At 35.6% G+C, this 21,708-nt stretch overlaps 1 long non-coding RNA gene across 2 annotated transcripts in view; it reads left to right on the forward strand.

Moving 5' to 3' along the window:
• Nucleotides 1-8,763: 8,763 nt before the first annotated feature.
• The window catches only part of LOC132480156 (uncharacterized), a 424,604-nt gene continuing 411,659 nt past the window's right edge, over nt 8,764-21,708 (forward strand). Inside the window, exon 1 of one of the 2 annotated variants that reach the window (XR_009530607.1) lies at nt 8,764-8,981. This is a non-coding gene — a long non-coding RNA (uncharacterized LOC132480156). The remainder of the gene's footprint in view (nt 8,982-21,708) is intronic. The other variant, XR_009530606.1, reaches the window with a different exon arrangement.

Below are 21,708 nucleotides of genomic sequence, written 5' to 3' on the forward strand. Positions count from 1 at the left end.
TTGAGTTCTTAAACCAAAGGGAAAAAAATATAACGTTTAACTTTAAAAGAGATTTGATGGCATATGATGTGGCATGGGTGATGAATTGAAATCTTCTGTCTCTTTTTATTCATTCTTCATTTTCTGTGAGTAGACAAGGTTTGCTAACAGAACTAGCCCAGTAGACACACATAATAACAAGAGATTATTCTTATAGGAGCAGTTCAGATTAACTTGCAAATCAAAGGGAATTGTTACCACTAGCAAAATGAAATCAGATTTACTTACTTAAGCAAAGTTTCTGGAGCTCTGTGTTTATGTCACTAAATAGGTAAAGGCTAACTTATTATACAATGAGAGAATGACAAAATTTAGAGGGAAAAAAGTCTATCTATCTTACCACACCATGGAAATGGAATTTCAAAAACAAAAACAAAAAAGGATAAAATTGAAAATATAGCTGACTTATTTGGCATTTTTTACATAAATTACATTGTTGCCTAAACATAGGCATTTATTTTGATTTAGCCAGAATATTTTATCTATTTGCCCTATATTTCTCCCATGTCCCAATATTTGCTGGGTAGAATTTTATGTATCTGATTGCTTATGTTATAAAGACGCCTTTAAAAATGTTACTTTTAATGCCCTTCTTGAGATATATTTTGCATGCCATACAATTTGCTAATTTAAATTGTACAAGTTGATGATCTTCAGTATGTTCACAATTGTGTGACTGCCATCAAAATCAATTTTAGAACATTTCATTACCCCAAAAAGAAACCCTATCATATCCAAGGCATCATATCTAAGATGGTGTCATATCTTAGCAGTAATTACCTAATGTAAAGTCATAAAGATTTACTCCTATGGTTTTTTCTAAAAGTTTTATAATTTTCCTCTTATTTCCATGTACCCTTTAGCAGTTCACTTCCTATTTCCCTCTAACCCACCCAGCGCTAGGCAAATACTAATCTACTATCTGTCTCTGTAGAATTGCCTATTCTGCACAGTTCACGTAAGTGGAATCATATACTTTTGGTTCTTTTGTGACTGGATTCTTTTTACTTGGCATAATGTCTTCAAAGTCCATCCATGTTGTGGAATGTATCGGCAGTCCATTTGTTTTTATAGCAGAATAATATTCCATTGGATAGATAATAGACAGATAGAAAGAATAAACCACATTTTGTGTATCCATTCACCATTTGCTGGACTTTTATGTTTCCACTTTTTGGCTATTATGAATAATGCTGCTAAGAATATTCATGTACAAGTTTTTGTTGGACATAGCTTTTCATTTTGAGGGATATATACTTAGAAGTGGAATTGCTGGGTCACATAGGAACTCTAGGTTTAACATTTTGAGGAACTGACAGACTGTTTTCCATAATACCTATACTATTTTAGAATCTCAGCAAAAATGTTTCAGTGTTCCAATCTCTCCACATCCTCATCAACACATTGCTTTTTGGATTGTAGTCATCCTAGTAGGTGTGGAGTGGTAGTTCATTGTGATGTTGATTTGCATTCCTGAATAACTACTTTAATTGTCATGTGTATATCTCTACCTTGGAGAAATGTCTATTCAGATTCTCTGCCCATTTTTCTTTTCTTTTTTTTTTTTTTTTGCTGTACGCGGGCCTCTCACTGTTGTGGCCTCTCCCCTCTGCGGAGTACAGGCTCCGGATGCCCAGGCTCAACGGCCATGGCTCACGGGCCCAGGCGGTCCGCGGCATGTGGGATCTTCCCAGACCGGGGCACGAACCCGTGTCCCCTGCATCGGCAGGCGGACTCTCAACCACTGCGCCACCAGGGAAGCCCTCTCTGCCCATTTTTCGTTGGGTTATGTGTCTTTTTATTTTCCATTTGTACCAGGTTTCGTGTTTTTTTAATTTAAATATATAATCTGGGCACCATTCCTTCATCATTTATAAGATTTGCAGATATTTTCTTCCACACTGTATCTTGTCCATTCACTTTCTTCATTGTGTCCTTTACTGCACAGTTTCAAATTTTGATGAAACAATTTATCTATTTTTTCTTTTGTCACTTGAGCTTTTGGTATATATGAAACTTTCCTAATCCAAGGACATGAAGAATTATGCTTATGTTTTCTTCTACAGTGTCATAGTTTTAGCTGTTACATTTAAGTCTCTGCTTCCTTTTGAGCTTTTTTTTGTATCTGGTGTGCAGAGGGGTCCAATTTCATTCCTTTGCATGTAGATATCCAGTTGTCCCAGCACCATTTATTGAAAAGACAAACTTACTCCCATTGAATTGTCTGGGCACCCTTGTCAAAAATCAACTGACACTAAATGTGAGACAATTTGGGGGCTCTCAACTATATTCTATGTACCTATATGTCTATTCTCATGCCAGTACACACTGTAAGTACTGTAATAAGTTACTTTAGCTTTGTAATAAGTTTTGAAATAGGGAAGTGTGTGTCACCCAACTTTGTTTTTCTGTCTTAAGATTGTTTTGACTATTCTGGGTCCCTTGTATTTCCACATGAATTTTAGAATCAGCTTTTCAATTTCCTTTTTTTTAAAACGCAGGTGCAATTTAGGTATGGATTAGTATGAATTGTAAATTAATATGAGGAGTATTGCCATATTAACAGTATCAAATCTTCAAATCTGTAATCATGGGGCATCTTTCCATTTATTTAGATTTTCTTTTTTTTTTTTTTTCCAAAACAGAAAAAAATTGTGTTTAATCTCTGCTCTCAGAGTTAACCACTACTAATATTTTGGTGTTTGCCCTAAGATAACATGTGAAAAAATGCATATTTTCAAGTAAATGTAAACACACATACACACTTACGATAACATTTACCAATTTCCCTCAGAGATAACTTGGAATAAAAGAAAGCTGTATGTTATATACACTACTATGTATGAAATACATAACTAATGAGAACCTACTGTTTAGCACAGGGAATTCTAATCAGTGCTCTGTGATGACCTAAATGGGAAGGAAATCTAAAAAAGAGTGGATATATGTATATGTATAACTGATTCACTTTGCGGCACAGCAGAAACTAACACAATGTTATAAAGCATCTATACTACAATAAAAATTAATTTATTTAAAAAAAATAAAGATATACGTGTTTAGATCACATTGATAAAAAAGGTGATTGTTAAGGTAAAAAGAAAATAAACAAATGTTATTTTTGAAAACATTTTAAGGAAGAGAATATCTCTAAAATCAAAAAAAGGTAATAGTCAAAATAATATTCAATCAAATGATATTTACTGGATGAAAATTTTATTTTCTTACAAAATTTTTGACACACATACTATGCATCAAGTGAAAGAACATTCAGTGCTCTCTCTATATCTTATTAGCATTGACTTTTTACATAAGATCTTTTCTTAAAATTTTAGATCAGTTTTGAATTTTACTTTATTTTTTTATACAGCAGGTTCTAATTAGTTATCTATTCTATACATATTAGCGTATGTATGTCAATCCCAAACTCCCAATTCATCCCACCACCACCACCACCCCATAACCCCTGCTTTCCCCCCTTGGTGTCCATACATTTATTCTTTACATCTGTGTCTCTATTTCTGCCTTGCAAACCGGTTCATCGGTACCATTTTTCTAGATTCCACATATATGCGTTAATATTCGATATTTGTTCTTTTCTTTCTGACTTATTTCACTTTGCATGACAGTCTCTAGGTCCATTCACCTTTCTACATATGACCCAATTTAGTTACTTTTTATGGCTGAGTAATATTCCATTGTATATATGTGCCACATCTTTTTTATCCATTCATCTGTTGATGGACACTTAGGTTGCTTCCATGTCCTGGCTATTGTAAATAGTGCTGCAATGAACATTGGGGTGCATGTGCCTTTTTGAATTATGGTTTTCTCTGGGTATATGCCCAGTAGTGGGATTATGGGGTCATATGGTAATTCTATTTTTAGTTTTTTAAGGAACCTCCATACTGTTCTCCATAGTGGGTGTATCAATTTACGTTCCCACCAACAGTACAAGAGGGTTCCCTTTTCTCCACACCCTCTCCAACATTTATTGTTTGTAGATTTTTTTTTTCCTTTTTTTTTTTTTTTTTTTTTTTTTTTTTGTGGTATGTGGGCCTCTCACTGTTGTGGCCTCTCCCGTTGCGGAGCACAGGCTCCGGATGCGCAGGCCCAGCGGCCATGGCTCACGGGCCCAGCCGCTCCGTGGCATATGGGATCCTCCCAGACCGGGGCACGAACCCGTATCCCCTGCATCGGCAGGCAGACTCTTAACCACTTGCGCCACCAGGGAGGCCCTAGATTTTTTGATGGTGGCCATTCTGACTGCTGTGAGGTGACACCTCATTGTAGTTTTGATTTGCATTTTTCTAATGATTAGTGATGTTGAGCATTCTTTCATGTGTTTGTTGGCAATCTGTATGTCTTCTTTGGAGAAATGTCTATTTAGGTCTTCTGCCCATTTTTGGATTGGGTTGTTTGTTTTTTTGCTATTGAGCTGCATGAGCTGCTTGTAAATTTTGGAGATTAATCCTTTGTCAGTTGCTTCATTTGCAAATATTTTCTCCCATTCTGAGGGTTGTCTTGTTTATGGTTTCCTTTGCTGTGCAAAAGCTTTTTAGTTTTATTAAGTCCCATTTATTTTTGTTTTTATTTCCCTTTCTCTAAGAAGTGGGTCAAAAAGGATCCTGCTGTGATTTATCTCATACAGTGTTCTGCCTATGTTTTCTTCTAAGAGTTTGATAGTGTCTGGCCTTACATTTAGGTCTTTAATCCATTTTGAGTTTATTTTTGTGTATGGTGTTAGGGAGTGTTCTAATTTCATTCTTTTACATGTAGCTGTCCAGTTTTCCCAGCACCACTTATTGAAGAGACTGTCTTTTCTCCACTGTATATCCTTGCCTCCTTTGTCATAGATTAGTTGACCATAGGTGCATGGGTTTTTCTTTGGGCTTTCTATCCGGTTCCACTGATCTATATTTCTGTTTTTGTGCCAGTACCATATCGTCTTGATTACTGCATCTTTGTGGTATAGTGTGAAGTCAGGGAGCCTGATTCCTCCAGCTCCGTTTATCGTTCTCAAGATTGCTTTGGCTATTTGGGTTCTTTTATGTCTCCATACAAATTTTAAGATTTGTTTGTTATAGTTCTGTAAAAAATGCTATTGGTAATTTGATAGGGATTGCATTGAATCTGTAGATTGCTTTGGGTAGTATAGTCATTTTCACATTATTGATTCTTCCAATCCAAGAATATGGTATATCTCTCCAACTGTTTGTGTCATCTTTGATTTCTTTCATCAGTGTCTTATAGTTTTCTGAGTACAGGTCTTTTACCTCCTTAGGTAGATTTATTCCTAGGTATTCTGTTCTTTTTGTTGCAATGGTGAATGAAATTGTTTTCTTAATATCTCTTTCTGATCTTTCATTGTTAATGTATAGAAATGCAAGAGATTTCTGTGCATTAATTTTATATCCTGCAGCTTTACCAAATTCTTTGATTAGCTCTAGTAGTTTTCTGGTGGCATCTTCAGAATTCTCTATGTATAGTATCATGTCATCTGCAAACAGTGATAGTCTTACTTCTTCTTTTCCAATTTCTATTCCTTTTATTTCTTTTTCTTCTCTGATTGCTGTGGCTAGGACTTCCAAAACTATGTTGAATAATAGTGGCGAGAGTGGACATCCCTGTCTTGTTTCTGATCTGAGAGGAAATGCTTTCAGTTTTCATGGTTGAGAATTATATTTGCTGTGGGTTTTGCATATATGGCCTTTATTATGTTGAGGTAGGTTCCTTCTATGCCCATTTTCTCTAGAGTTTTTATCATAAATGGGTGTTGAATTTTGTCAAAAGCTTTTTCTTCATCTATTGAGATGATCATATGGTTTTTATTCTTCAGTTTGTTAATATGGTATATCACATTGATTGATTTGCATATATTGAAGAATCCTTGCATCCCTGGGATAAATCCCACTTGATCATGGTGTATGATCCTTTTAATGTGTCGTTGGATTCTGTTTGCTAGTATTTTGTTGAGGATTTTTGCATCTATATTCATCAGTGATATTGGTCTGTAATTTTCTTTTTTTAAAGTATCTTTGTCTGGTTTTGGTAACAGGGTGATGGTGGCCTCGTAGAATGAGTTTAGGAGTGTTCCTTCCTCTGCAGTTTTTTGGAAGATTTTGAGAAGGATGGGCATTAGCTCTTCTCTGAATGTTTGATAGAATTCATCAGTGAAGCCATCTGGTCATGGACTTTTTTTTGTTAGAAGATTTTTAATCGCAGTTTCCATTTCATTACTTGTGAGTGGTCTGTTCATATTTTCTATTTCATCCTGGTTCAGTCTTGGAAGGTTATACCTTTCTAAATATTTGTCCATTTTTCCAGGTTGTCCATTTTATTGAAACAGAGTTGCTTGCAATAGTCTCTTATGATGCCTTGTATTTCTGTAGTGTCCATTGTAACTTCTCCTTTTTCATTTCTAATTTTATTGATTTGAGTCCTCTCCCTCTTTTTTGTGATGAGTCTGGCTAAAGATTTATCAGTTTTATCTTTTCAAAGAACCAGCTTGCAGTTTTATTGGTCTTTGCTCTTGTTTTCCTTGTTTCTATTTCATTTATTTCTGATCTGATCTTTATGATTTCTTTCCTTCTGCTAACTTTGGGGTTTCTTGGTTCTTCTAATTGCTTTAGGTGTAAGGTTTGGTTGTTTATTTGAGATTTTTACTGTTTCTTGAGGTAGGATTGTATTGCTATAAACTTCCCTCTTAGAATGGCTTTTGCTGCATCCCATAGGTTTTAGATTGTCATCTTTTCATTGTCATTTGTCTCTAGGTATTTTTTGATTTTCTCTTTGATTTCTTCAGTGATCTCTTTGTTATTCAGTAATGTTTAGCCTCCATGTGTTTGTGTTTTTTATGTTTTCTTCCCTGTTAACGGGTTTCTAATCTCATAGTGTTGTGCTCGGAAAAGATGCTTGATATCATTTCAGTTTTCTTAAATTTACCAAGGCTTGATGTGTGACACAAGATGTGATCTATCCTGGAGAATGTTCCATGTACACTTGAGAAGTGTAATCTACCTTTTTTTGATGGAATGTCCAACAAATGTCAATTAAATTTATCTGTTCTGTTGTGTCATTTAAAGCTTGTGTTTCCTTATTAATTTTCTGTCTCAATGATCTGTCCATTGGTGTGAGTTGTTAAAGTCCCCCACTATTATTGTGTAACTGTTGATTTCCTCTTTTAGAGCTGTTAGCATTTGCCTTATGTATTGAGGTGCTCCTATGTTGGGTGCATATATATTTATAATTGTTATATCTTCTTCTTGGATTGATCCCTTGATCATTATGTAGTGTCCTTCCTTGTCTCTTGTAACATTCTTTATTTTAAAGTCTATTTCATCTGATATGAGTATTGCTACTCCAGCTTTCTTTTGATTTCCATTTGCATGGAATATCTTTTCCCATCTCCTCAATTTCAGTCTGTATGTGTCCCTAGGTCTGAAGTGGGTCTCTTGTAGACAGCATATATATGGGTCTTGTTTTTGTATTCATTCAGCATGCCTGTGTCTTTTGGTTGGACCATTTAATCCATTCACATTTAAGGTAATTATTGATATGTATATTCCTATTACCATTTTCTTAATTGTTTTGGGTTTGTTTTTGTAGGTCCTTTTCTTTTCTTGTGTTTCCCACTTAGAGAAGTTCCTTTAGCATTTGTTGTAGAGCTGGTTTGGTGGTGCTGAATTCTCTTAGCTTTTGCTTGTCTGTAAAGCTTTTGATTTCTCTGTCAAATCTGAATGAGATCCTTGCTGGGTAGAGTAATCTTGTTGTAGACTCTTCCCTTTTTTCACTTTAAATATATCGTGCCACTCCCTTCTGGCTTGTAGAGTTTCTGCTGAGAAATCAGCTATGAACTTTATGGGAGTTCCCTTTTATGTTATTTGTTGTTTTTCCCTTGTTGCTTTTAATAATTTTTCTTTGTCTTTAATGTTTGTTAGTTTGATAACTGTGTGTCTCAGCGTGTTTCTCCTTAGGTTTATCCTGCCTGGGACTCTCTTTGCTTCCTGGACTTGGGTGGCTATTTCCTTTCCCATGTTAGGGAAGTTTTCAACTATAATCTCTTCAAATATTTTCTTGGGTCTGTTCTCTCTCTCTTCTCCTTCTGGGACCCCTATAATATGAATATTGGTGTGTTTATGTTGTCCCAGAGGTCTCTTAGGTTGTCTTCATATCTTTTCATTCCTCTTTTTTTATTCTGTTCTGCAGCAGTGATTTCCAGGATTCTTCCAGGTCACTTATCCGTTCTTTGCCTGTTATTCTGCTATTGATTCCTTCTAGTGTATTTTTCATTTCAGTTATTGTATTGTTCATCTCTGTTTGTTTGTTCTTTAATTCTTCTAGGTCTTTGTTAAACATTTCTTGCATCTTCTTGATTTTGGCCTCCATTCTTTTTCCGAGGTCCTGGATCATCTTCACTCTCAGTGTTATGAATTCTTTTTCTGGAAGGTTGCCTATCTCCACTTAATTCACTTGTTTTTCTGGATTTTTATCCTGTTCCTTCATCTGGTACATAGTCCTCTGCCTTTTCATTACGTCTGTCTTTCTGTGAATGTGGTTTTCGTTCCACAGGCTGCAGGATTGTAATTCTTGCTTCTCCTGTCTGCCCTCTGGTGGATGAGACTGTCTAAGAGGCTTGTGCAAGCTTCCTGATGGGAGGGACTGGTGGTGGGTAGAGCTGGGTGTTGGTCTGCTGGCAGAGCTCAGTAAAATTTTAATCTGCTTGTCTGCTGATGGGTGGGGCTGAGTTCCCTTCCTGCTGGTTGTTTGGCCTGAGGTGATCTGGCACTGGAGCCTACAGGCTCTTTGGTGGGGCTAATGGCGGACTCTGTGAAGGCTTATGCCAAGGAGTACTTCCCAGAACTTCTGCTGCCTGTGTCCTTGTCCCCGTGGTCAGCCACAGCCACCTCCTGCCTCTGCAGGAGACCCTCCAACACTAGCAGGTAGGTCTGGTTTAATCTCCTATGGGGTTACTGCTCCTTCCCCCTGGCTCCTGATATGCTTACTACTTTCTGTGTGTCCTGCAAGAGTGGAGTCTCCGTTTTCCCCGTCCCTTCGAAGTTTGATTTGAAGGCAATCAAATCCTGCTAGCCTTCAAAGTCTGATTCTCTGGAAATTCCTCCTCCCGTTGCCAGACCCCCAGGTTGGGAAGCCTGACATGGGACTCAGAACCTTCACTCCAGTGGGTGGACTTCTGTAGTATAATTGTTGTCCAGTTTGTGAGTCACCCACCGAGCAGTTATGGGATTTTATTTTATTGTGATTGTGTCCCTCCTACCATCTCATTGCTGCTTCTCCTTTGTCTTTGGATGTGGGGTATCTTTTTGGTGAATTCCAGTGTCTTCCTGTCGATGGTTGTTCAGCAGTTAGATATCTGCTTTGTTTTGTTTTAAAGTTTAAGCTAAACTATCTTTGCAATTTTCCTGTAAATCTAAAACTATTCTAAATGTAAGTTTATTTTAATAATATTTGTCAAAATTTTTCATTTTATACATGATGAAACTAAGTGCAGGGAAGTGAACAGAATTGTTACATAGTTAGAGAGTTAATAGATGTCATGGAATACTTTCAATTTCTTCACATTACACTGCACATTTACCTCTAACTTCAGCCAGACAAGGTGGTTTCCCTGGGTTTCCTTCAATTTTAATCTTTGGGGAGGAAAATTAACTCCTTGCTACTTAAAGAAATAATGACTGTTAAAACTCTGTAAAAGCAACCAGAATAAGATCATTTTGCAGGATCCTAAAACAAGTAATCAGCTCAGTTTATAAGACAGTCTCTATTAAAAACAGGCACATGTGAATAAAAAATTCTAGTGCCATAATTGTTAAATATGTATTTATTCAACAAACAACAAGAATACCCAGCTTTGTGTGAGATGAAAAGGAGGTTAGGGCACTCTTCCTACCTTTGAAGAAATAACATTTACACACAAAAAAGAAAGACTCTTTGTTGATGTGCATCAAATCAGTCTGAGAATGAGAAATCTTTTTGCTTCCTTAAAATTCATAGTCATCAGGTAGAGTTGAAGACCTCAGGTTAGTCAGGAGATATTATGAAGAATAAGAATCGAATTTTTTTTTCTGAAAGAAATTCAAATAGCACTTGAAAATTGGATAGATTACAGAAAAAAATAAGCCAAAAGAACTGTTAGTTGGTTAAAGTTACACACATACAGCCAAATATGAATAACCTTTATATTTGATTGATGGAATACAATTGTGCATTTAAAATTTGCTCAGTTTTGATGTCTTGAAGGGAAAATATATTTGCATATAATAACATTTCAGCTATCACTATAAAATAAATGTGTTAAAATAATTCTAACACATTTTATTTGAAAAGCACACGTAAAATAGGCATATATTTAATGCATTGTAAAGGGTGTAAAATTTAATCTACTTTTTTTTTTTTTTTTTTTTTTACTGTCTCACCACTTTCCTTCACTTCATCCTGACTCTTCGACCCTTCTCTGGAGTTAATCTCTGTTTATACAGTCATCCCTTGGTATTGAGGGGGTTTGGTTCCAGGACCACCTGTGGTTACTGAAATCCATGGAGGCTCAAGTCCCTTATATAAAATAGTGTGGTATTTGCATATAACCTATTCTCATCCTTTCTTGTACTTTAAACCATCTGTAGATTACTTATCATAATTAATACAATGTAAATCCCATGTATATGGTTTAAATACAATGTAAATGCTATGTAAAAATTGCCTGAGTGTGGCAACTTCAATTTTTGCTTTTGGAAACTTATTGGAGATTTTTTTTTTTTTAATATTTTCAATCTCTGGTTGGTTGAATCCCCAGATGTAGAACACTTATATACGGAGGGCTGGCAATAGTTTTACTTTAGATTTCTTACAAGACTTTATTCTAAACCGTCTTCATTCTATATAGCTGAATGCATATTGGTTTCCTTATATGAACCAACTTAAAAAAAGATAACTGAACACTATGTGTCTGAATTAGGACAAATCATCTTTAAATGTCAATTACTATATCTGAACTAATTGATAATATATTTGCATTTATATCATGGCAGCATATTTTTCTGATTTCTTCCTCTGATGATTATAAGTCAATTAACATCTTTTTTATTTTTTACATTGATACATGAAGACACTGATACATCAATTTTTAAAACCAGCTTATTATTTTTCAGAATTCTTTATAGAAAAAAATAATTATATGACCAGATTCCTTGACATAATTTGTTTTCCTGAACTTAGCTTACAGACTAGGAAGTACTTATTTATATTAGATATCAACCACCAAAACAGGGGAGAGATGGGCACACATTACTGTGAAACTGACTCAGAATTGAATTATTCGATGGATTGTTGAAGTCTTCACAACAGTTTATGTAGAATATAAGAATACTGTTTTCCACATTGGTCTATACAACATAAGGCCAGAATACTCTTGTCTAATTTTTCCACATCTCTTTTAAATGCAAATATTTAGATAAACAAGAATGTTTAGAATTATTTGATTGTAAAATCAAAGATTATGGAAATAAAAACTATTCAATTACCAATAAGAAAGTACTAAGCAAGTGCTTAGAATATTGTACTAGACTAGAAAAAAATACTGTCATGTTTCAAATTGGGCCTACTGGTGAGTTTTATAACATCGAAATGGGTCCTGGGATCCTGACATTATTTTTCTTTTCTCTATTTCTGTTTCTCACAGTGGTAAAAAAACCAATGGGGGAGGGCAAAACATTGCAAAGTATCCCATATTTCAGGATTTCCATATCAAATTACTAAATACAAATAGTTCCCAGAAACCTTTACTAGTGAATCTAATAACAAACTTAAAACAAGCTCTAAAGCATATCACTGCATACAGTTTTTCTTTTTTAAAAAATTCTAGGTTTTCTGTTTGGCTGAAGGCTTCCCTAAGACCTCATTAGAGCCTCGCTGATTTTAACCATGGGAAAGACTGTGGAATAGGAGTAAACCATGGCTCTCCAGCTGTGTTTTTGTAACTCAGATATTTACAGGTGAGGAAATGGAGTCCCAGAAAGCTTAAGTGAATTGCTGAAGTTCACCTAGAGAGGCAGATTTGACCGAGTGGCTGACAGGGTCTTGGTGCTCTGGCCAGGTGTCAGCCCTGTGCCTCTGAGGTAGGAGAGCCGAGTTCAGGACATCAGTCCCTCAGAGACCTCGCAGCTCCACATAATATCAAATAGCGAAAGCTCTCGCAGAGATCTCCATCTCAGTGCTAAGACCCAGCTCTACTCAACCGGCCAGCTACAGTGCTGGACACCCTATGCCAAACAACTAACAAGACAGGAACACAACCCCACCCATTAGCAGAGAGGCTGCATAAAATCATAATAAGGTCACAGACACCCCAAAATACACCAGTGGATGCAGTCCTGCCCACCAGAAAGACAAGGTCCAGCCTCATCCACCAGAACACAGGCACTAGTCCCCTCCACCAGGATGCCTACACAACCTACTGAACCAACCTTATCCACTGGGGGCAGACACCAAAAACAATGGGAACTACGAACCTGCAGCCTGCGAAAAGGAAACCCCAAAAACAGTAAGTTAAGCAAAATGAGAAGACAGAGAAACACACAGCAGATGAAGAAGCAATGTAAACCCCCCCCAGACCAAACAAATGAAGAGGAAATAGGTAGTCTACCTGGAAAAGAATTAAGAGTAATGATAGTGAGGATGATCCAAAATCTTGGAAATAGAATGGAGAAAATACAAGAAACGTTGAACAAGGACCTAGAAGAACTAAAGAGCAAACAAACAATGATGAGCAACACAATAAATGAAATTAAAAATTCTCTAGAAGGAGTCATTAGCAAAATAAATGAGGCAGAAGAACAGATAAGTGACCTGGAAGATAAAATAGTGGAAATAACTACTGCAGAGCAGAATAAAGACTAAAGAATGAGAAGAACTGAGGACAGTTTCAGAGACATCTGGGACAACATTAAACGCACCAACATTTGAATTATAGGGGTCCCAGAAGGAGAAGAGAAAAAGAAAGGGACTGAGAAAATATTTGAAGGATTATAGTTGAAAACTTCCCTAATATGGGAAAGGAAATAGTCAATCAAGTCCAGGAAGTGCAGAGAGTCCAATACAGGATAAATCCAATGAGAAACACACCAAGACACATATTAAACTATCAAAAACTATATACAAAGAAAAAATATTAAAAGCAGCAAGGGAAAAGCAACAAATAACATACAAGGGAATCCCCATAAGTTTCACAGCTGATCATTCAGCATAAACTCTGCAAGCCAGAAGAGAGTGGCAAGACATATTTAAAGTGATGAAAGGGAAAAACCTACAACCACGATTACTCTACCCAGCAAGGATCTCATTCAGATTCGACAGGGAAATTAAAATATTTACAGACAAGCAAAAGCTAAGAGAATTCAGCACCAGCAAGTCAACTTTACAAAAAATGCTAAACGAACTTCTCTAGGCAGGAAACATAAGAGAAGGAAAAGACCTACAATAACAAACCCAAAACAATTAAGAAGATGGTAATACGAACATACATATTGATAATTACCTTAAATGTAAATGGATTAAATGCTTCCACCAAAAGACACAGACTGGCTGAATGGATACAAAAACAAGACCCATATATATGCTGTCTACAAGAGACCCACTTCAGACCTAGGGACACATACAGACTGAAATTGAGGAGATGGGAAAAGATATTCCATGCAAATGGAAATCAAAAGAAACCTAGAGTAGCAATTCTCATATCAGACAAAATATACTTTAAAATAAAGAATGTTACAAGATACAAAGGAGGTCACTACATAATGATCAAGGGATCAATCCAAGAAGAAGATATAACAATTGTAAATATTTATGCACCCAACGTAGGAGCACCTCAATACATAAGGCAAATGCTAACAGCCATAAAAGGGGCAATCGACAGTAACACAATCATAGTAGGGGACTTTAACACCCCACATTCACCAATGGACAGATCATCCAAAATGAAAATAAATAAGAAACACAAGCTTTAAATGATACATTAAACAATATGAACTTATTGATATTTATAGGACATTCCATCCAAAAACAACTGAATATACTTTCTTCTCAAGTGCTTATGGAAAATTCTCCAGGATAGATCATATCTTGGGTCAAGAATCAAGGTTTGGTAAATTTAAGAAAACTGAAATTGTATCAAGTATCTTTTCCAACCACAATGCTATGAGACTAGATATCAATAACAGGAAAAAAAATATGTAAAAATACAAACACATGGAGGCTAAACAGTACACTACTTAATAACCAAGAGATCACTGAAAAAATAGAAGAGGAAATCAAAAAATACCTAGAAACAAATGACAAAGAAAACATGACGACCCAAAACCTATGGGATCCAGGAAATGCAGTTCTAAGAGGGAAGTTTATAACAATACTATCCTACCTCAAGAAAAAAGAAACATCTCAAAAAACAACCAAACCTTACACCTAAAGCATTTAGAGAAAGAAGAACAAAAAACACTCCAAAGTTAACAGAAGGAAGAAAATCATAAAGATCAGATCAGAAAGAAATGAAAATAAAATGAAGGAAACGATACCAAAGATCAGTAAAACTAAAGGCTGGTTCTTTGAGAAGATAAACAAAATTGATAAACCACTAGCGAGACTCATCAAGGAAAAACGAGAGAAGACTCAAATCAATATAATTAGCAATGAAAAAGGAGAAGTAACAACTGACACTACAGAAATACAAAGGATTATGAGAGATTACTACAAGAAACTCTGTGCCAATAAAATGGACAGCCTGGAAGAAATGGACAAATTCTTAGAAAAGCACAACCTCCCGAGATTGAACCAGGAAGAAATAGAAAATATGAACAGACCAATCACAAACACTGAAATTGAAACTCTGATTAAAAATCTTCCAACAAACAAAAGCCCAGGACCAGATGGATTCACAGGAGATTTCTGTCAAACATTTAGAGATGAGCTAACACATATCCTTCTCCAACTCTTCCACAATATAGCAGAGGGACTAACACTCCCAAACTCATTCTATGAGGCCACCATCACCCTGATACCAAAACCAGACAAAGATGTCACAAAGAAAACTACAGGCTGATATCACTGTTGAACATAGATGCAAAAATCCACAACAAAATACTAGCAAACAGAATCCAACAGCACATTATAAGGATCATACACTATGATCAAGTGGGGTTTATCCCAGGAATGCAGGGATTCTTCAGTATACGCAAATCAATCAATGTGATACAACATATTAACAAATAGAAGGAGAGAAACCATGTGATCATCTCAATAGATGCAGAAAAAATTTTGACAAAATTCTACACCCATTTATGATAAAAACCCTCCAGAAAGTAGGCATAGAGGGAACTTACCTGAACATAATAAAGTCCATATATGACAAACCCACAGCCAACGTCTTTGTTAATGGTGAAAAACTGAAACCATTTCCTCTAAGATCAGGAACAAGACAAGGTTGTCCAATCTCACCACTATTATTCAACATAGTTTTGGAAGTTTTAGCCACAGCAGTCAGAGAAAAAAAAGAAATAAAAGGAATCCAAATCAGAAAAGAAGTAAAGTCCTCACTGTTTGCAGATGATGTGATATTATACATAGAGAATCCTAAAGATGCTACCAGAAAACTACTAGAGCTAATCAATGAATTTGGTAAAGTAGCAGGATACAAAATTAATGCACAGAGAGCTCTTGCATTCCTATACAATAATTATGAAAAATCTGAAATAGGAATTAAGGAATCACTCCCATTTACCATTGCAACAAAAAGAATAAAATACCTAGGAATAAACCTACCTAAGGAGACAAAAGACCTGTATGCAGAAAACTATGACACTAATGAAAGAAATTAAAGATGACACAAACAGATGGAGAGATATCCCATGTTCTTGGATTGGAAGCATCAACATTGTGAAAAAGACTAAATTACCCAAAGCAATCTATGGATTCAGTGCAATCCCTATCAAACTACCAATGGCATTTTTCACAGAACTAGAAAGAGAAATTTCACAATTTGTATGGAAACACAAAAGACCCTGAATAGCCAAAGCAATCTTGAGAAAGAAGAACAGAGCTGGAGGAATCAGGCTCCCAGACTTCAGACTATACTACAAAGCTACAGTAATCAAGACAGTATGGTACTGGCTCAAAAACAGAAATATAGATCAATGGAACAGGATAGAAAGCCCAGAGATAAACCCACACACATATGGTCACCTTATCTTTGATAAAGTAGGCTAGAATATACAGTGGAGAAAAGTCAGCCTCTTCAGTAATTGGTGCTGGGAAACTGCACAGCTACATGTAAAAGAATGAAATTACAGCACTCCCTAACACCATACACAAAAATAAACTCAAAATAGATTAAAGACCTGAGTGTAAGGCCAGAAACTATAAAACTCTTAGAGGAAAACATAGGCAGAACACTCTATGACATAAATTACAGCAAGATCCTTTTTGGGCCACCTCTTAGAGAAATGGGAATAAAAATAAATGGGCCCTAATGAAATTTAAAAGCTTTTGCACAGCAAAGGAAACCATAAACAAGATGAAAAGACAACCCTCAGAATGGGAGAAAATATTTTCAAATGAATTAACTGACAAAGGATTAATCTGCAAAATATACAAGCAGCTCATGTAGCTCAATATCAAAAAAACAAACAACACGGTCCAAAAATGGGCAGAAGACCTAAATAGACGTTTTTCTGAAGAAGATATATAGATTGCCAACAAGCCCATGAAGGTATGCTCAACATCACTAATCAGTAGAGAAATGCAAATCAAAACTACAATGAGTTACCACCTCACACCAGTACAAATGGCCATCATCGAAAAATCTACAAACAATAAATTCTAGAGAGGGTGTGGAGAAAAGGGAACCCTCTTGCACTGTTGGTGGGAATGTAAATTGATACAGCCACTATGCAGAACAGTATGGAGGTTCCTTAAAAAACTAAAAATAGAACTACCATGTGACCCACCCATCCCACTACTGGGCATATACCCTGAGAAAACCATAATTCAAAAAGAGTTATGCACTACAATGTTCACTGCAGCTGTATTTACAATAGCCAGGACATGGAAGCAACCTAAGTGTCCATCGACAGATGAATGGATAAAGAAGATGTGGCTCATATACACAGTGGAATATTACTCAGCCATAGAAAGAAATGAAATTGAGTTATTTGTAGTGAGGTGGATGGACCTAGAGTCTCTCATACAGAGTGAAGTAAGTCAGAAAGAGAAAAAGAAATACCGTATGCTAACACATATAACACATCTAAAAAAAAAAATGTTCTGAAGAACCTAGGGGCAGGACAGGAACAAAGATGCAGATGTAGAGAATGGACTTGAGGACATGGGGAGAGGGTAGGGTAAGCTGGGATGAAGTGAGAGAGTGGCATGGACATATATACACTACCAAATGTAAAACAGATAGCTAGTGGGAAGCAGCCGCATAGCACAGGGAGATCAGCTCGGTGCTTTGTGACCACCTAACAGGATGGAATACAGTGGATGGGAGGGAGACGCAGGAGAGAGGAGATATGGGGATATATGTGTATGTATAGTTGATTCACTTTGTTGTAAAGCAGAAACTAACACACTATTGTAAAACAATTATACTCCAATAAAAATTTTTTTAAAAATTGTTAAAAAGGTAAAAAAAGAAAAATTCTTTCATGTGGAGGCTTGGAGAAACTTTTAGTTAGTGAAACCATTCTTACACCTCTAAATCCCCGTTATTCCAGAGTCATGCTCATACAGATTCACAGTGAAATCATGAACAATATTTTCCATACCAGGCATTCCCCATTTTAAGTGAAATTAACATATATTTTCTTCACAGAATTTGCATCCTATGGGTACTCTTAAAACACTAACTACCTGAGGGAATAACATTGTCATGATTAATTAGGCACATCTCAGTTTTAATATAAAAGTCAATGGAAAGAATCAGGGACTTTATTAATACCATCTCTAGCACCCCTTGGTGATAGATACAGCTCTCAAAATAATTGCATATTGTACTTACAAACCTCTTCTGTAAATTTTCCTATCTATAAATAAAACTTAGCATGCGCCTAGAAAGGACAAGGTAATAAGTCCTTTCACAGATGAAAGAAGACATGTGTCGATTTAAATCATGCAGTGTAGATGGCAAATATAGACAGGCATAATCTGTAATGTAAGTCAGTTTACAGTATTTCTTCTGTTTACCCTTTAACAAATAATATACCATCTAGAGTATTTGAAATATCATCTTCTAAATAAAAATATCATTTTGTTCTGTGCTCTACTGGTTGGTTATAAATTGCCCACTCATAGTCACATGTTAACTTCAGAATCTCTTTACTGTGTAGTATTTTCTGCTACTTCCAATGAAGGCAGAGCATGTTTTCAGAGGTCTCCTCACACCATTATACAGCCAGAAACCTAAATTATGCTTAAATCATCTGTCTATGCAAGAGGGAGAAATGCCCAATGTAGTCTTTAAAATGTATGCTTATATAAACCTCCTGAAAATACAGATTTTTGTCTTTATCATTTTGACATCAACCTAACACTAAATGCAGTGCATATAAATATAGGAAGTCCAATTATTTGAGTTTACTTTTGAGAAGAAAAATTACCTCTTCAAAGACTAAAGAAAAGAAATTAATATTTTCTGTGTCTAGGAACTGTAGACGTATACATATAAATAGTGCCATGAAATACTTCATCAGAAATGCCGACGATCTGTCAATAGAAAAATTGTTGAACCAAAAGAATCTTGACATTTAACGTTTGCTCTCTATACCTCATAAGTGTTATATTTTAATAAACCATAGTTTTAAAACTCTTGTAGGCATATTTATTTTCCAAAGATGTTGAGCCAGACATATTTGTAAGCTAAATAAGGAAATGAGAAAAAAATAAGGTGATTTGGTACTGCTCATGCACATATTTTCAAATAGGCAATAATCACTGAAATGATGGAATTAAATGCCTCAATTGAAAAGAGTGTCTTATACTTGATTTGCTAAAACAATAAGAATAATCATTCTTCAAGTACGTTAAAAAGGTCACTAGTCTCTGTAAAGCAGTGTTGCTGCAGTTTCCTTTCAGTTGTTCTACCTATCCTCATTAATGCATATCATATACAATTGGGGTTGCAGGGTAAGCCATCAGTGGATTGTTTTCTTACCTGCTACCTTTTAAATGTCCTCAATCAATCTCCTGTTTCTTGGAGACCACAAAATATATATATTTTTTTGCAATAATAGGCTCCTTTGGACTTTGAAGTGGAAATCCTGTCAGAGGCAGCTTGAAAACATAGCAATGGTAGCACTCCCATACCCGGCACAGGTCAGAGTTCTGCTCTATGGAAAGAGTAGTCCAAACCCAGATGCAAAAAGAAGTCCTAACCCTTTTAACAATGCACAAATTACCTTTCTTCCATGGTTCCCCCCTCCTCTCTAAGAACTGAGTCTATCAACTCCTACTTGTGTGCATGGAGTACTGTGCACCAGGGACCCACACATCACAGGAATTGTCTTAGTAAATATAGTTTATTTGCGATGGTGGTGGGAAGACTCTTTCAGAGGCTATGTATTCATGTGTTAACAGTTCTGGATCAACATGTTTTAGATTATCTATGTCTTATTTGCTACTCTACTTGTATTCTAAATACATATACATATGAAACTTGACACATGGTATTTTTTGGTTTGCTTTGGGAACATTAATGAATTTCTCAGGGTAACCATAGATTTGGAAAGGACTAAGAGTCCAAGTCATGTTGGTCTGTTGTTATCTGGGCTTATCTACTAGAGAAAGCAAAGTGTGTGAAATGAGGACACCTACACACAATACTCCAGCCCTTAGAGTTCTTCATAAGCATTTAGTTCAAATTTGGTTGAAAAGTTTAAGATAGTGATCATTTAATTAAGAAAAGTCCAAGTAGGGTCTTTGGGGTCATTACTGGTAAAAGACACTGCTTTAAAAGCATAGTCAGTGGTTTTCACTGGTAATGAAATGGCCTAATATAACCACCTCAGGAGAAAATAGTGAGAATGTCTTTCTGGTAATGTAGTCAATAAAATTAGAGGTCTGATTAATATCTCAGGCAATAATATTCACTAATAGGCATGAGCATAATGCCAGACAGATAGGATAGTCAAAATCTCCCCATATCTTTAAGCAAACTTTGAGACAGTTTTTTCACAGCGGCGAATGCACAGGCTCTGGAATCAAGCTGTCTGGATTTTTATTCCAATATAAGATACTTCACCTCTTTGCTTTCACTTTCTTCTTTTATGTAATGGGCATTATAATTTACAAACATGAAATGGTCAACATGAGGATTCATATTGTAATCCCATATAATTTTATATGTAACATATTGCCAGGACATAGGCAAGTGCTCAGTAAATTCTACATAATAATGATAATAACCATGACCACAACAATTATAATGTCTATTATCTGAATTCAACATGCAGGCATCTAGGTTGAAAAGAAAACAAAGAGAAAAAAGAAAAAATGGCTGTGTCCTTCCTAAGTGTAAGAGTCATTATAACGACAATAAAAATGGAAGGACATTTATGTGACAATTGGAATCTAATCTAATAAAGAATGCTTGAAATCATGACTATCTGGGATTTATCATCGTGGAATCTTTATCCTACCTGCTTAAAAAATGTTTTGCTTGTTTGTTTGATCTTTTCATTTGCATACAATTTGAAAATAAATATACCTGGACTAGTTAAAATTACTTGAAGACTTTCCCTTCTGTCCAAGATGGAATAACAGGGATCAGATTTATCCTCCCTCCTAAAATGAAGAAAAACATTGATCTTTGAGAGTAGGAACAAAGAATGTGAGCCCCACCACTGCCACAATTTACTGTCCTTAGAGAGTTTCCAAGCTGAAAAAACAAAAACAAAGATCTAAATAAATGAAGAGAAATGCCATGTTTATGGATTAGAAGACAACACAGTAAAGATGTCAGTTCCTTCAAGTCAATGTATATGTTTAATACAATTCCTATAAAAATATTAGGAATATTTTTGGTACATATTGACATGATTTTTCTAAAATTTATATTGGAAAAAATTAGCTAGAATATCAAAAATAATTTTGAAATAGGAAAATAGTGTGAAGAATCAGTCTACCTGATTTCAAGACCTATTATAAAGGTAAAGTAATCAAATGTGTGCTATTGGCACACAGTTATACACATAGCTCGGTGGAACAGAGTAGTGAACCCAGAAATAGACTTACACAAATACGTCCAGCTGATTTTTTATAAAGGTGCAAGAGCAATGCAATGAAGGAAAACTAGCCTTTCGATAAATGGATTTGGAGCAATTGGACATCCATGAGAGGAGAGGTGAGAACTTTGACCTAAGTCTCATATCTTATACAAAAATTAATTGAAATGGATATGAACTTAACGTAAATCATAAAATGATAAAACTTTGAGAAAAAAATTTTTTTTAATTTGGGATATAGGATCTGGCAAAGAGTTCTAGACTTGATACCAAATGGACAATCCGTTAAAGGAAAAAATGATAATTTGGACTTATCAAAATTAAAAACTTTTGTTCTGCAAAAGATCATGTTTAAGAGGATGATAAAACAAGTTACAGAATGCAA

The sequence above is a fragment of the Mesoplodon densirostris genome, chromosome 19, assembly GCF_025265405.1.
Source record: "Mesoplodon densirostris isolate mMesDen1 chromosome 19, mMesDen1 primary haplotype, whole genome shotgun sequence".
Taxonomy (NCBI): domain Eukaryota; kingdom Metazoa; phylum Chordata; class Mammalia; order Artiodactyla; family Ziphiidae; genus Mesoplodon; species Mesoplodon densirostris.